At 38.1% G+C, this 16,281-nt stretch overlaps 1 long non-coding RNA gene across 1 annotated transcript; it reads left to right on the forward strand.

Moving 5' to 3' along the window:
- Positions 1-6,740: 6,740 nt before the first annotated feature.
- Positions 6,741-13,537, forward strand: LOC104248148 (uncharacterized). Its single transcript, XR_011404513.1, has 5 exons — positions 6,741-7,075; positions 10,492-10,872; positions 11,581-11,845; positions 12,545-12,868; positions 13,355-13,537. It is a non-coding gene; the product is annotated as an uncharacterized lncRNA (long non-coding RNA).
- The last annotated feature ends 2,744 nt before the right edge of the window (positions 13,538-16,281 follow it).

Here is a 16,281-nt window from a genome sequence, read left to right on the forward strand (position 1 = left end):
TCCCGCACGCAAGTATCTGATTTCAAATATTGGCACTCACTCCAGATTTGGCGAATCTTTGCTTCTGGGAATTGTCCGTTAGGACTTATCTCAACTGCTTGAGTGCTAAGATCTTCCTCATGAGGTACTGTCTGGCATCTTCCGAACTATCTCAAAACTCGGCAGGGTGCGTAAGGTTGAATTCTCTTAAGCCCCATCAGTAAGAAATGAGTTTTAGCTGCCGACGTATATAGGATCTCATCAACAGGCAACCATCCCAACGTCCATTGTATTTGGCTGGCTGTAAGAGCTTGAAAGAACGAGGTCCATGCCAGGACTCCTTTGGGCAAACTGATCTCTTTGGTTCTCGTGTAAGATTCTTCTATGCAGGTCTTTTCTGGGGAACCATGGCTCAAAATCTCAGAATGATGGCAGATGTGCTCGGTCATCCATATCTGCAGGAGGAAGTTACAACCTTCGAAGAAATTTCCCCCAGCTTTACAAGCTGTAAGAGCTCGAAAGATGTCAGATACCACCATAGGCGCGAGAGTACTGTCACTTTGCGTGAGTAAAGTGCTGACGACCCCGGATATCTTCAAATCAATGTTTCCGTCTTTCCTTGGAAATACCAGAAGGCCCAGGAACATCATCATGAACGCTACCCGTCTGTGCTTGTCCCACTTCTGACGAACTCCTTTGCTGCACAGTTTGTTGATTGGATTATTGAATCCCCCCTCATGACCGTACCTATCATATATGAAGCATGGAGTACAAAATCCGGCTGCCAGATCCGGGTTGTGGACTGTTCTAGGTATCTTCAATGAATCTAGGAACCGATGTACCGTGACGACTCTTGGGGCGACCAAGTATTTTTCCCTCAAGGGAAGTTCAGTATTCCCGATGTATCCGGCCATTTCTTCCAAAGTCGGGGTGAGTTCAAAATCAGAGAAATGGAAAACATTGTGCGCCGGGTCCCAATAGGTAACCAAAGCTCTTATGATATCTCCCCGAGGCTGGATTTCCAACAAACCCACAAGACCTTTCAGATATTTCTTAACCTCATTTTGTCCTTCAACACCTAGATCATTCCACCATAGCCGTAACTTGATAGGGATTTTGGTCATTATTGAAAAATGTTCATTTTGCATCGTGCTCATCCTGCACATTTATTAAGGTGATTTTAACAAAAATGACTGACTCAAAATATTTTTACAGAGGGGATCAAGTTTTGAACACGGCCTTTAAACACTTTGAGGATGAGGATTTTAAGGCTGTGTGGATCAACTGGATAAAAATGCTAAACAAGACCCAAAGGTGGCTGTTCATGCAAAGTCAGCCTTCCGGCGTCCCTTTTCGGGAACATTCGGCTATTTATGATAAAACAACATCACTTGACTTATTTATGACTCCTTTTTTTAAAAAAAATTTGACATACTTCCCTTTTTTTTATTAATTTTGGCTATTTTAGCCGAATGAGGGTTGAACCCGACGAGGGTTGCGTACGTATCTCACACCCGGTGAGAATCAAACCGGCGTAGTTCGGGCATACCGTAAATAGGGAAAATCGAATAAACCTAGAAATCAAGAATACGTATTTTTATTATTTTTGAAAAGAGATAAAGACTAAAGAAAATATTTATTATTTTTTTTTTAGGAAAAACTTGGACTATTAGTCTGAATTCATAAAAGGGGTACTACGAAAGAAACAAATTTTTTTTTTGAATTATGAATTTTCCGTTTTTTTTTTTACTTTTAAAATAAATACCTTCTTTTTTTTTTTGATTTTGAAAGTGAAAAAAGAAAATTTTTATATATTTGTTTTTAATAACTCTCAATAAAAAGACAAAATGTTTTTAGAAAAATTCCAGCGAGGTTTTGACACTACTTGGACATTGGTTTTATTTTTCCAAAATAAGTAATTATCTCCCCTACGCTGCTATTTTTCCTTTTTTAGGAACCGGTCGACATGCGGAACCGAAGCAAATAAATGCACAACACAGATAGGAATGCAGCATGATAGTCTTTTCATTTCAGGTTGCCTGTCCTAGACAGACCCAACCCCTATGTTGAGTCCCCTAAGTCAAATGCAGCATGATGCAAATAAGGGATCCGACATGAAGTCAAGTTATTCTAGGTTCGTAACTTGGGTATTTGTTCTAGACTGTGTGCCCGAGCGGACAACTCGAGTCGAGGAGGGGGCTACGTACCGGGGACCCGCGAGATCGTCCGGCTTTGTAACTTGTCCGACCTCTTTCTTATTTCAGGTATTGACACTAACAGAATATGGAGTCTCGACCAGCGAGCTTCTCCCCGGAGGTAAGAAGAGAAAGGTTTCGGCACAGTTTATATACAGTTCAGATAATATCAATGCGGTAAAAGACAACATTTAGCACGTTATGCAAAAACATGTAATAAAAATCAGATAATAAAGCCAAATATAACAATTATTCTAAGCTCGAATTCTTGAACCCTGAACCAGTGGTTCTGGGTTTATATCCCCAGCAGAGTCGCCAGAGCTCTCACACCTCCTTTTTGCGCGCCCGCCCCGAAGGGTTAAATGCGCGAGGGGAGTTTTTCCAATTTAAGTGACAATATTCGAAATGGGATTATTTATTTAATTCAGAGTCGCCACTTGGGAAAGGTTTGGTTTTTGGTGTCCCAAGTCACCGGTTTATCTTGAATCCCAAATCGAGGAAATTTTCGACTTTTCCAAATGAAGTCTGCGAACCAGAAATTCTAAGTAAGGAATTCTGTTGACCCGAGGGAAGGTGTTAGGCACCCTCGAATCCCGTGGTTCTAGCACGGTCGCTTAAATTGTTACAATGGCTAAATATCTGATTTAAATACATGTTGTGAATTATGTGCTTTTATTAAGTTTAAACCGCTTTTATTATTATCATTTTTTTTATAGAATTGCAACGTCGTGAAAATGCATCTCGAACCACGTCACAATCAATGCACCCGTAGTTCTTAACACATTTCGACTCCGTTGAGATTTGAATTTGGGTCACATAAATGCGCACCCGAATTTAAGAATGTATTTTAATTAAGTCGTGCCTAAAGAGTCTAACGCGTTATTATTTTGTAGAAGGCCATGAGATTCACTAAACGGCCTAGCCTGAATTCTAAATATTATGATTAGTTGTTGAGGGCCCCGCAATTTACATTTTTATTTGGCGAGGCTCATCTCATTATTTTTAAAAGGATAAACCTATAGTGACTACATTTCTTATTATTTTTTTTGTTTCCAGAAATGGAAGAAAGAAAGATGTATGCTAATTGAAGTATATGCTTTGGCCTAAACCGGATTCCTATCAATTTCTAATTACTTATAAAGTGAAAAGACGCCATACCTTACGAAATACTTTGGTTGAACAAAGAAGTTATATGTGTGATGGATGGAATGCAATACTTAATCCTAACATTTCTCAAATCGAACTTAACTAGACTTATTTAGGCTAGACTAAGGAAATTGAACGCTAGGCATTATTAATAATGGGGATTCGAACGTGTTCTTATATATTGCCTAGCGGTCCTGATAAAAGAACTAAAAATAACACAGAACATTATTGTGTAAGGTGGAAATATTCTATCCTATGCATGTCATTAGTTAAACGGGAATCCAGTCGAAAATTCTATACCAATTATCCATACCTTCTATATATTGTACCATTACATCCTGTACTAGCAAACAACTATAAACTAAGATGCAAGAGGCTAAAACTTGATTAAGTATCATCTAACTAATCTTTCACTACTGAATCACACACTAATCAATTTATACAAAAGGAGTCAATATACCATGAGCATTACAAAACAGACATCTAAATTTTCTTCAAACTCCTTTCATTTCATGCTTTCGAACTGTTACAGTTAACACCAAAATGGGACTCGAAATGTGTACCTGGAAATACTGAAAATGCAAAGGAGAAGAGGAAGAAGATGGGGAAATCAACAGCAGCAAGAAACAGGATTAGCAGTAGCAGCAGGACAGAATAGTAGCAGCAACAGGAAACAGAATAGCAGCAGCAACAACTCACGAAACAATTGGAGTGGGATTAAGACCCCAACTAGACCAAGTTCTCGAGTAAAACAAACAACAACCAAGCAGACTCAGTTGGGATTTGGGAGAAATCAATGTTGCACAAACAGGTCAAGATTTAGTGAAATCAAAACAACAGGAAAGAATGCAATTTCTAGTTTTGTCTGTCTGAGTTATCAAACAAAGTTCTTTTCCAGTTTTCTGTTTCCAGAACTTCACTCTTCTGAAAGTGTTCCCTCTCAAATCACTCTGTTCTTGTCAATGTCTGTCTGTGTGTGTGTGTGTATATCTCTCAATGTGTATCCCCCTTTCCAAACTGATGGAAGTCTGTGTCTATTCCTGATCCCCTCTCCCTCTGTGTTTTCTTCTTTAATATCAGGTGGTATCCCTTTTCTTTTCCTCCTATATTGTTTTCCCCCTTAAAACTGATGGCAGTCTGCCTTTTATAAGCCTAAAATCAAACCTTTAACAGCCTGTTTAGAATATCACAACACCCCTCCCATGTGCCTTCACATTTTCAGATTCCACTTGGCTAATTAAGTATGAACAAAAACCCATGATATTCCCTGGCAGACTCACTTTAAGTAATGTTTATTATTTCTGAGGATAAAGTAGAGTATGGGCAGCAGAATGTAGTCTGACAGCATATGCTGTCAAACTATTTTAATTCAAACAGGACCTTTATGCACATGTTGTGCACAAATGAACATGACATCAATTCAGATTACAATTACAGACCAAGCCTTAGGTTTCTGAAATCACATTAACCACTATAAGTAACTGAACTTAGTTCTTAATTGATTCAGGCAATGTTCAACAGAAGCAAATAGATTTATTTTTGTTCAGACAGTTGAAACTAATTGACGACACATGTCGACTCGACTATATTAGCATTAACACATACAATCGTAACCAAAAATCAGACATTTAACAGTATCGACCCATGATTTGAATTATACTGACTATACAAAGTGGTACTCGAGGAAATCAATCAGTTAGTTCAATTTTGAAAATCAGCTAATTGCGCACCACTTACATACACATTATCATAGCAAATAGAAAGACTCATTCAAACAACAAAGGTTCAGGAGAGGTGGACAGGGCACAGTTGATAAAATTCAAAGACACAAAATCAAAACAAACATGAACAAACTTTTAGCCAATCACATGGACTAAACAGAAATAAGAAAAGAAAAAGCAAGACTCACCTCATATCTTTGAAAAATCAAAAGATTCCAACTCGGATTCGGACAGACCTTTCTTAAGGCTGAACGGGCTTTAATCGAAGTGTTTCTCAGATGAGAAACACTTCGATTAAGGTGTATTAGACCTTAATCCTTTGGTTTGAACGGATATGGACCAGTGACGAGGATCTTTAAAGTTCCAAAAAATTAGATCCGGGATTCGGGCTTCCCTGGTCAGATTCGGACCAAACCAAGCATGGTTTGGTCACGAGGGGGGTCCGGGGACTGCCTGGTATGAATTTAGGGCAGATCGGGGTAGATCGAGTTTTGACTCGAATCTTCAAATGAAGATTCGAGAAGGTGGGATGGGATTCGAGGTGTGTGGTTGGTGGATTTGGGTTCAGGACGGTGAGGAGCATCTATGGTGTTAAGGGTAGGGTCACCGGCGTCCATGCCGCCGGCTTTCATGGCGAAGGTATGCAGGGGCGGCTAGGGTTTGGAGGGTTGGGGTCTGGTGAAGACGAACTAAGGCAGGGGGGGTTTGGATTAGGGCGCGGGGTGAAGGGGGAAGGGTTTATATACGGGGTGGATGGCTTGATCTCAACCGTTAGATCAATCCAGATCTACGGTCTCGATCTGAGGACTTAAGTGGAACGGCGTCGTTTGGCTTAGTAGGGGTCAAGGTTGGTTCAGGTCGGGTTCATTAGTGGGTTATAGGGAGGTGATCTTGGCCGTTGATCATTCGGAGATCAACGGCTCAAATCAGACACAGCCATTACGACATCGTTTGGACGTCCTTGGTGTCAGCTTGGACTGGACCGGGCACGCCTGGTTTTGGGCATTGTTTGTTTGGGCCAATTTTAACAAATCGGCCCAAGTCCGAAAAAGGAAGGGCCTCTTTTTTTTATTATTTCCTTTTCTTCTTTATTTTAAAAAAAACACAACTAAGTAAAATCAAATTAAAATTAAATAAACACTTAATACAATTATTTGCACACACACTAAAACATTTCAAAACAGGTAAAATCAAACAAAACAAAATCACGGACGAAGATGCCTATTTATAATTTTCTATTTAACAAACGGATTACGGTTCGAATTATGCATGACACACACATTTTTTTGTATTTTGTTTTAAATAAAAATAAAAATGGGCAAAAATCACAAATAATTAACAAAGTGCCGTACAGAAATCCAAAATATTGTACAGCAAGACCAATTGTTATTATTTTTTTTATTCTTTTGGAACGATTGTCGCGCAAAACAAAAATCACGTGCTCACAGTGACGGCTCTTTATGATCAATGATGAATAATAAATGAAGAAAAATCAATGAAACGCAATAAATCTATATATATAATTGAGGGGTATTGGCTGATGACACGGCATGTCTCTTCGACAGGAATACACATTTTTCTTAATTCTCACAAATTTTCCTTCTTTGACCGTTTATTTGCTATCTTAATTACAAATCGAAAAGGCACTTCTTCAAATCTCTTAATTGCACTTTCTCTATTTCCTTCAACTTCTCCTATTATTTCTCCCACCATTTCCTCAACAGTTGTAACGCTTGCACAATAGGTTTTTCCTGCATGCACCTATTAGGCGCGCGTATAAAATTTACTTTACATTTCTTTGCCTCTATCCTTTTCCTACCTTCTTTTATCCTCACAATCTAAATTCTTTCTCAAAACTCCTGCCATTGCCATTCATGATAGAAGAATGAATGCTGGTGAAAAACGAATGCGATAATAATGTCAGCGATAACTGATAAGGAGAATGAGAGCTCCGGAGAATGAGAGTTCCACCACCAACGTTTCATTGTGAAGGTAGTGCCAAGCAAGTCAACCATTAATCCATTCATTTTGAAGGTAATTAACAATACTAATTTTAGTTACTTATTAACAATGATAAAGTACAACAGTATAGATAATTATGCACTAAACTTTTGTTTGTGTCGTAGATGATTAAAAACGGCCATTTTATAGAGTTCAATATACTTTGAATCTTGATGAGTACAAGATCTCATCTTGTTATGAGGGAAAGACAAAATAAAACAATTTATTACATGGTAATTATTTCCAGTATTAACAGTCAATGGAATTAGTTTTTGCTTTCTTTACTTAAAATATATTTTGTTAACTGATTTTTTCTTAAAATTTTTAAATGCTCTGCTTTGCGAATTATTGAAATGCATGAGCAACTGTAAGTAAGGCAATAATCTTTCAACTTTTAGAATTTGCACAAAGTTAGTTTTGGTTCGTTTTCTTATTTTAAGTTTTGTGTAAATGATATTTTCTCAATTTAATTGTTATATAAATATTTGTAATTTTTATTCCTAAACGTGTTTGCCATTTTTATTACACGTTTGTCATTTATCCTTTTCCTCCATTTTTTGGGGTGTTTTGTACTATTACACGTTTGTCATTTATCTTTTCCCTCCATTTTTTGGGTTGTTTTGTACTATTTTCCCATTTAACTCATTAATAATTAAACTAAAAGGTGTCTATTGAAGAAGCATAACGGTCGTATTCTCAAATTACGACCAATTACGATTGCTATTTATGTTCTCAAAGATCATATTTTTTTGAAAATTGTGGAAGCGCTGCAACATTTAATAAACAAAAAACTCCTGCCTAATCAATAGGCACGTTATATGATTGTTGTAATTTGAAGTAGTAACGTAACAAAATCGATGTGTCCCTCTTCCTCTTCGGAATCAATCATGGACTCTTCTTTCAAAAGCTTTTAGGTGATAAATCTTCAGTTAAGAAAGTTCCTTATGAATTATGATCAATCATCATATACGGATGATAGAATCGGAAAGTAAAGCATACAATATAATTTATACTCGGTTGTCTTTGAAAATGGAATGGCAAATTCTCTAGCACTAAATTACTCTGAACCATTCTTAGTTAGATAAAAGTCATATAAGCTTTCTTGATAATATATACCTATACATTTCTATGGACTATTTGCTTTAAATAAATCAATATTATGGACTAACACATTTTTAACCTAAATGTATGTTGTTTATAATAATTCTTTTTGATAGTATTTTAAATTTGGTATTAATCTATTGATTTCTTCGTAAAGTGACAAATGTCTTTTAGGATCGCGCGAAGCGTGAGTAAACTTACTAGTGTAAGTAATAAATCAAAGGAAAAACAATAGAGAGTGTTTAAGTTAGGGAGCAGAGAATGTTCTTGTTCTTGTATTGAATATCATGTGTGCAAAAAATAACAAGGGTCCCCTTTATATAGGAAGGGGAATCCCAACATAGTACATATGCATTTATTACAAATATAAATGGTTGGTACCACCATTTAATGCCACGGTACGGGATCGTACTATTCTTATGGACTTGGTCAGCTCTAACCACTCGCTTTGGGAACCTTCCAATCGTTCCTCATAGCCACCGATTTGTACTGCTCCGAGGTCGAACTGTGTCTCGAGCCTTCTAGTTCTTCAAACCTCAAGCTGTGCCTCGAGCCTTCTAGCAACGAACTATGGAATTCCATGATGACCCTAAAATTGGACTGTCCGATTTAGCCGTATACAGATAGTCCCCGCCTTTCTTAGAGTGAAATGATAAGAAACGGTCTTGAAATCTTGCCTCTTCGATACTCCTATTATGACGTCAGCCCATTAGAGCATTAAATGCCATGACCAAAAGGCTGCGAAGATGTCGTTGTTAATTACGATTATCGAGAAGCCCATGAACCATCATTGGTTCGACTTTTCCGCTCCTCAAACGTCGCCCAGATGGCTTCTATAAACACTTCAATTTGTTTTGCCATTCACACTTTTACAATATCAAGTTCTTATGGCTAAGTTCACCATCTTCTACATTCATCTCCTTTCTGTGCTTGCCTCTTCATCCTCTTTCTTAGAAACCTTTTTTATGGTTATGGCTAGAACCTCTAGAACAGTACTTCAGTACACTACAAAAAAACGGGTAAATTGCGGAGGTTTATTTGCGGAGGGTATAAGTAACCTCCGCAATTTGCATAATTTTGCGGCAATATATTAACCCCACAAAAATTATACAATTTACGGGGGTCTAAAACCTCCGCAACCCTAAAATAATAGCGGGTAATTTATTTCACACTCCCTCCAATTTTTCCCCAAACTTTTTCGCCCTAGAAATTTCCGCCTCAACAACAACAAAATACTCTGTGAGACCACTTCTTCTTCTTTTTCACCGCTTCTTCTTCATTAATCCATCTCAGTGAGACCAAGTCCATTTAGAACCTTAAAAGCTTCAAATCCAAAAGTTATTTTGAATTTGGGGATAAGAAAACCTGGGCACTTTAACTTCTCTATGCTGAACAAAGAGGTGTAAACAGGTGCAATTTTTGTTCTCATCTCTATCGTGTTCTCTGTTGCGAGTTCAAACATGTGCAATTTTTGTTCTCTTTTTTTTTTGGCGATTGAGATTAAAATCCTAATTTCAACAAAATCAAAACGTGCAAAGGCAAAGGTTTTTGATGACGAATTGGTTTGGTTTTTTAATATCACATTCCCCCACCCCCTCTCCAAGACAAAATTGGTTCTCTTTCTCTCCGTTGATAAGTTTTATATTCTTAAGTCTAAAAAGAGTTCTATTTTTGTTTTTACTTCTAGCTATTTACATATTTAGAATCGTACTTTTTCTGCTTTTTAATAATTAGTTTTGCTGCTTTTGATTTTGGATGATGCATTTTTTAGTTAATCGTATAATACATACCTGGTTTAAGAGATTCTTTTGCTCATTTTTGAATTTTGTCCACTAAAGCAGGTAGTTCTTCGCTTCTTCTTCTTCATTAATAACTGGAGTTCATTTTCTCGGTTGATTATAAACATTGAGTACATTGAGTATGACTAGATTTATTTCATCATTGAGATGAATGTTACCAAGATGTAATGAAATCTAAAAGTGCATGTATTGCGATTGAAAAATATTAATCTGCTTCTACAACTTAATTAAATGGAATGTGGTTAGTTTTTGTCTATTTTTTGATGTAATACTTGGGGTCGTATTCAATTCTGGAATATCTCATGTAATTATAATCCTGGGATCTCGATTGAGATTAACTATCTTACCTCCTATATAGGATAACTAATATCACCATTTTGGTATAGAAATTATATTATAGTATTAATAATCCACAATCAAATATGGGATTTCAAGTTTGGTAGTATTTATGATTATAGGTGGCTTTTGTTGTATGTATTTATTGCTTCATAGTTAATATTCTCTATTCTAATAATAGAGAACTGATATTTTCTCTTTATATTTTGAAAGGTTCATCAGCTGCACTTGAAAGTTAATACTTTTCTATGGATAAATCTTGGATGAGAAAGCCAAGGAACACCACAGAATATTTATGTGGTTTAAATCAGTTTTTAGATTTTGCATTTGCTTCATTTCAACGCACAGGACAGACAACTCCTTGCATTCAGCCGACTCCTTTTCAGGCAGCATCACCACCAACTCCTTCATTTCAACGCACAAGACAGCAAACCACTTCATTTCAGGCCACAACACTGCTAACTCCTTCATTTCAGGCCACGGGACAGACAACTCCTTCATTTCAACCTCCAATTAATCCCACACCAGCACAAGCAACATCCAATAAGCGTGCTAAACGTGAGTCTTCACATCATTGGACTGTCGATGGAATAGGTAATCATTATCCTTTCGTTGATGTATAGGACTTTAGAGTCTAACTGTGGCTCTTGGCATATCTGTTGAATTTTGTCTGATATTTCTGGTGATTTCTACTTCCATTAAGTAAAAGAGTTCATTTTCCCATGGGGTGAGAGTGGATCTATTTGCACTTATTTGTAGACAATCTAGGCAGCCTGTTTATTAAGACCCTGAAACATCACCTGTAAATTAAATGCCCTTTAAACCTTTCATCATTACTGTTCAATCCAGTACTGAGAAAGTTCAGTAGCTTTCTAGTTCCAGATATGCTTGCTAAACTAGTGAGCTCTAGAGTGCCATTTTATGTTGCTAATTCATGACAGAGGTTTCTTAGCGTGTAATGTGTTCAATAGATTGTAAATTTTCAGTTCTTGGATTATTATCACTTGACATCTCTTGATGAAACTACCGCTACTGTTGTTGTGTTATCTGAAGTTGATTTTGTTACGAGGATGATGCTTTCTACTGATAGGAGATTCTGATTCCAAATGGGCTTGAGCTCTACTTGAAAGTGAATCAGTACTCTCTTATTCTCTTGATTTTGAGTTTTCCTATATGTAATGTAAGGATAAAACCAAGAAAAAATATTTAAGTGCTTTGCAGAATCATCACTACTGATTGCAAAAATATTTAAGTACTCTCTTCTTACCTTCACTTTTTTGCTTTTATTTTTATTTATTAAAGATTCACATGGAGATACCAAAAGGCTCAAATTGAAGACTAGAGAAGCATTAAGTGTACCTCAGGGAGAACGTGTTGTAGTGGAGTTTGATTGCTTGGATCCAATTGGTGAAGCACAAGGCCTTCTTGCAGGCGTATGTGGCCTTATTTTTGTTTTCATACATAGATGGCTGATACAGGGAGTAAGCCTAGACGAGCACAACTTTGTTTTGCTACACATACGAAAAAAGATGGATCATATATAAATGAGGAGGCAAAAGAAATATGTGTAAGTTACTACTTTGAGAATTCTAAGAATTAGCGCATTTGTAAATTCTTTCACTTGTCTCCAACTACATCAGTTGGAGCTCCCTCAACCTCATATCCTTGTTTTGGCTTGGCTTGATCACCCTGCAGAAATATTAGCTCCATCAAAATCTGCTTTTGTCAATTCCTTCAGTCATATGAGGCTGAGGGATAACATTGCCCCCTCTTTTTTTTTGTTTCGGATAACATTGTTTAACTTCTTAAAAACTGGTCATGCATGGTTTATATGTAGTCACATTTTTTTCCCTTCTATTTATTCAATCTCATAATGAGTTTTTGTTGATCCAACCTGGAATGCATCCTCACGATTTTTCTCAAGAATGCAGCCATGATTAACCATTGTCTCAAGTCCTATCTAGTGTAGATAAGTCAATTTTGGTTTACCTCAGTCTTTTTGGCTCTTAAGACATTGTTGTTCTTTTGTGTTTGCCTTTTTTTTACCTTAAAAGATTTACGTGACTTAAAATTTGTTATTGGATAAGTTGTCTTGAATCTATTTACATTGAGTTGGTCACACCATCCATGAGTTTTTGGCACTCCACATCTATTACATTTTTCCTCCAGTCGGTTTAGTACATGTTATTTGCATTGGTTTGGATTAATGTTTACATGCAATTCTTAATTCTAGTTAATAGATTTTTTTGATGTGTATTGTGTTTAGGACAAAATTGAGCTAGCATTGAGTGAAAGTACAGTGGATGAGTCTGAAATTTCTCCAAATGATGTTGTTGGTAAGGTGCTAGACAAAGAGCATCCTGGAAGGGTGAGATGTTTGGGATTAGGAGCTACTCCAAGCAATACTTTCAGATAGACAAATCTTCGTCCTGGTAATATTAGAATTGTGAGTAATAATATTGGATGTTCTTCTTCTGGATGCCAAGAGAAGTACAATCAATTTATGAATACTCTCAAAGCATACATGATAATGAAGGAAGGGTCAATACCAAAACAATTTGCTGGGATCTTTGCTTCTATTCCTACACTGGTAAATGCTAAGTTCTTTTATTTTTGGTGTATTGTGCAATTTTATTTTGTCTCGTCTTTTATCCGAACACATTCACATGCACACACACATTGTTTTCATCTGCAATGGACAGTTGTAAAGCAGAGAATTTGCTAGTTGAATAGTCGTAGGTGCAGGAAACTGGGATGAATGGAAAATAGAATATACCAGAAACCAAGTAGCTCACTAATCTAGACACTAGTTGTATAGTCCCAATTTGCAATATGTTCATACCATAATCTCTAATTTCATATTCCCCTTTCCAAGTTTTCACCTTCGCATTTGGGGTTTCAAATTCTTTGTATTTTTCCAATCTTTTTAGTAAGAAACCAAGAAAACTATTTACTCTTTCTATTATCAATGTTATAATGAGTATTTTAAGAGCTCCAAAAAATTCTTGGCAACCAGTTATGACTTGTTTTCTGAAAATCCTCTTAATACTAGTATTTTTTTAACTTGTTGCTGCAGCCAAGTGATGCAGCTAGTGGACCCGTTTCACCGACGGATGCAAGAAGATGCGATAATAATCCCAGTGACAACCATTGAGATTCATTTTAATTGAAGTGGATGTATTAGGACAATGTAATAGCTGACTAATATAGACGGTTAACTATGTTCTAATTTAGCTTGATGACATATGATACTACTCTGTCATGGTATTTTTCACGGTTAATGAAATGTTGATATTTCTTAATTTTAATGTTTTGGTTTAAGCATAAATATTTCAATTGATATTAGGGAAAGGGTATGGTATATATATTTAAAAGTAGATGGGGATAATTAAAACCCCCAAAGAGAAATTGAGCAGCTCCTATGGTGTACACATAAGAAATTGCGGGGGTTTACAACCCCCACGCTAAAAAAAAATTAAATTTTAAAAATACAAATCTACTTTCGCGCATTAAATTTCGGAGGTTAAAACTGCAGTTTGCGGAGGTTAGTAACCTCCGCTATTTGCTGTCACGATGGTTTAGGAAACCCCCGCATTTATCTGCCGCAAATTAATAGTGGCAATGCTTACTGCGGGGGACTGCTTAACCGCCGTGACAGCAATTAGCGGAGGTTACTAACCTCCGCAAACTGCAATTTTAACCTCCGCAATATACCCGTTTTTTTGTAGTGGAAAGAGGGAGTCGCTTCTTTTTCACGCCTATCCAACGGCAAACAAAAAGTACCTCCGAGCATCGAACATCGTACCCCTAACAACTTCGATATTGTGTCCAATTTTATCATAGAAAACCCCCCTTCTACATCGGGTTGATGCTAACCCTTGTCTCGATACATCAGCGTGGTGACCGACACGAATAGGGTAAAGGAAGACTGCCAATGGGGGAGGCACTACAAGTAGAGATCCCCAAACCTGAGGAAAGCATAGTAGACCACAAAGCTGGCTTTCTCGGCATATATACATACCCATTTACTCTAGGTCTTGTAGATCCTTATTCCCCAAAGATAAATCCGGTGATTCTTGATTTTTTCCATGAGTACCGAGTGACACTCGGTCAAAACTATCATTCTTTTTGGAGGATTCTTTACATACTCCGATATTTTTTGAGGGAATGACTTTCACCCTCGATCACTTGGTCAGGTTGTACATCCCTCATCTTTTCCGAGGTTTGATCAAGCTCCATCCTCGATCCGCGAAGAAGTTCTTTTCAAGCATCGATGGGGACAAGGACCGGGGGTGGATGAGCCGGTTTGTCAGAGTTAGGACATCGGTCATCATCACGGCTGATAGGATGTCATTCCCGGAGGAATGGAACATGAAGCGTAAGTGTCCCTACCTCGAGTACGTTTAATTGCCCCTACTTTCTCCTTCTGAAGTAATCTTCTTTTGATTATGCAGCTACCGTTTGGTACCCCGGCACAGTTCAAAACCTTTCGGGGTAGATCATACAATTAGACTTCGCTTTTCCTTACAACGAACATGCTTGGCACATTTTGGCCAAGGCGCGGTGGCAAGCTAAGAACTATGGTAAGAAGTTTTTACTGTCATCGCCAAATTTCTTATGAGTATTCTTTATGGTGATGAGTTTGATACATCATGATTATGCAGGCCTCAGGGAGGGTGTGTCGATGAGACCGTCTCCCCATAGTGAAGAAGGGACCTCAAAACCTGGCAAGGGTAAGAAAAGGAAGAAGGAGGCATCGAATGAGTCTCCCAAATCAGAAAAACCCAAAGCTCTTAGGGCACGGACCGACATCACTGTCTTGGCTTCGGCTGCTGCGGCAAGCCCTCGTTCCGAGGATATGATGATCGCCCTTTGGTACAAACGACAAGACATGGTGCGGATATTCCACATGCAGTTGGGCGCAAGGCTGCCGAGCCGGGCATGGTCGATGTGGACCTAACCTGTGCTGAGGAGACCCTCGAGGAGGGTTCGGGTGCTTGAGCTTCAAGTCGGACATGGCACAGTCCGTGTCGATGAAAGCCTGATGGGGGTGCAACTATTAGTTTTGCCGAGCAAGCAACATGGCATTCATGTGCTTATCCTTTTATTCTTATAACTTGGTGCTCATGATCTTGTTTCGCCTTTGCAGATTGGGCAAAAGGATGCCCTGATGTGTCAACTTCGGGAATAGGCTGCGGCCAAGGATGTGGACATCCTTGAGCTAAGGAGGCAGAATGGGTTTATGACCTCAGAAAAAGACCTTTTGCGGGGAGAGTTGGCCTCGACCCAAGAACTTCTTCAAAATGCTCAGAAGGAGGTTGCTGCACTATCTGTGGCAAAGGCTGAGGCCGTTGAAGACGCGTCCTCATACAAGAAGGATGTTGCTACTACAAACGCTCGAGCCAGAGAGATATCTGAAAAGGCCGAGCAGAAGTTGGCTCGGACCGTTGCTTATGCTTGTCTGCAATCTCGGAGGTAGGCCTTCTAGGAAACAAATGCCGAAGGTGTCGATCTCTCTGCTGAGATCAAGAAAGCTAGGACTTTGGAGGAACGATCAACACCTTCGACTACTTCAAATGAAGACTGTGGGAGTGATCCAGATGGTAGCGAGGGTGAGGAATAGTCTCACATCATCCTTTCTGCTTTTTCTTTTATTTTTATTTTGTGCATGGGCTCCTCGAGGGAGTTTTGTAAAGATACAATCTGTAAACATATTTTTGGAAATGCAAAGAGACCTTTTTGTTTCAAGTCCTTTATTTTTCAATGCTTATGCAGAGCTAGTCTTTTGAATTTTGACGTTCGGCTCTTTAGAGCCCATACTTGGTATAATAGCGGCCCTCGAGATTGGGTACCATCTCGGGGCTAGATTGATGTTGACAGCTCCTTCGAGCTTATTTTTATTTTGACAGAGATGCTTGAGATTGGGCACATCTCGAGGCTTAGATTGATATTGATGGCTTCTTAGAGAATTGTCTCACATCATCCTTTCTGCTTTTTCTTTTA

This window comes from Nicotiana sylvestris, chromosome 12, assembly GCF_000393655.2.
Source record: "Nicotiana sylvestris chromosome 12, ASM39365v2, whole genome shotgun sequence".
Taxonomy (NCBI): Eukaryota; Viridiplantae; Streptophyta; class Magnoliopsida; order Solanales; family Solanaceae; genus Nicotiana; species Nicotiana sylvestris.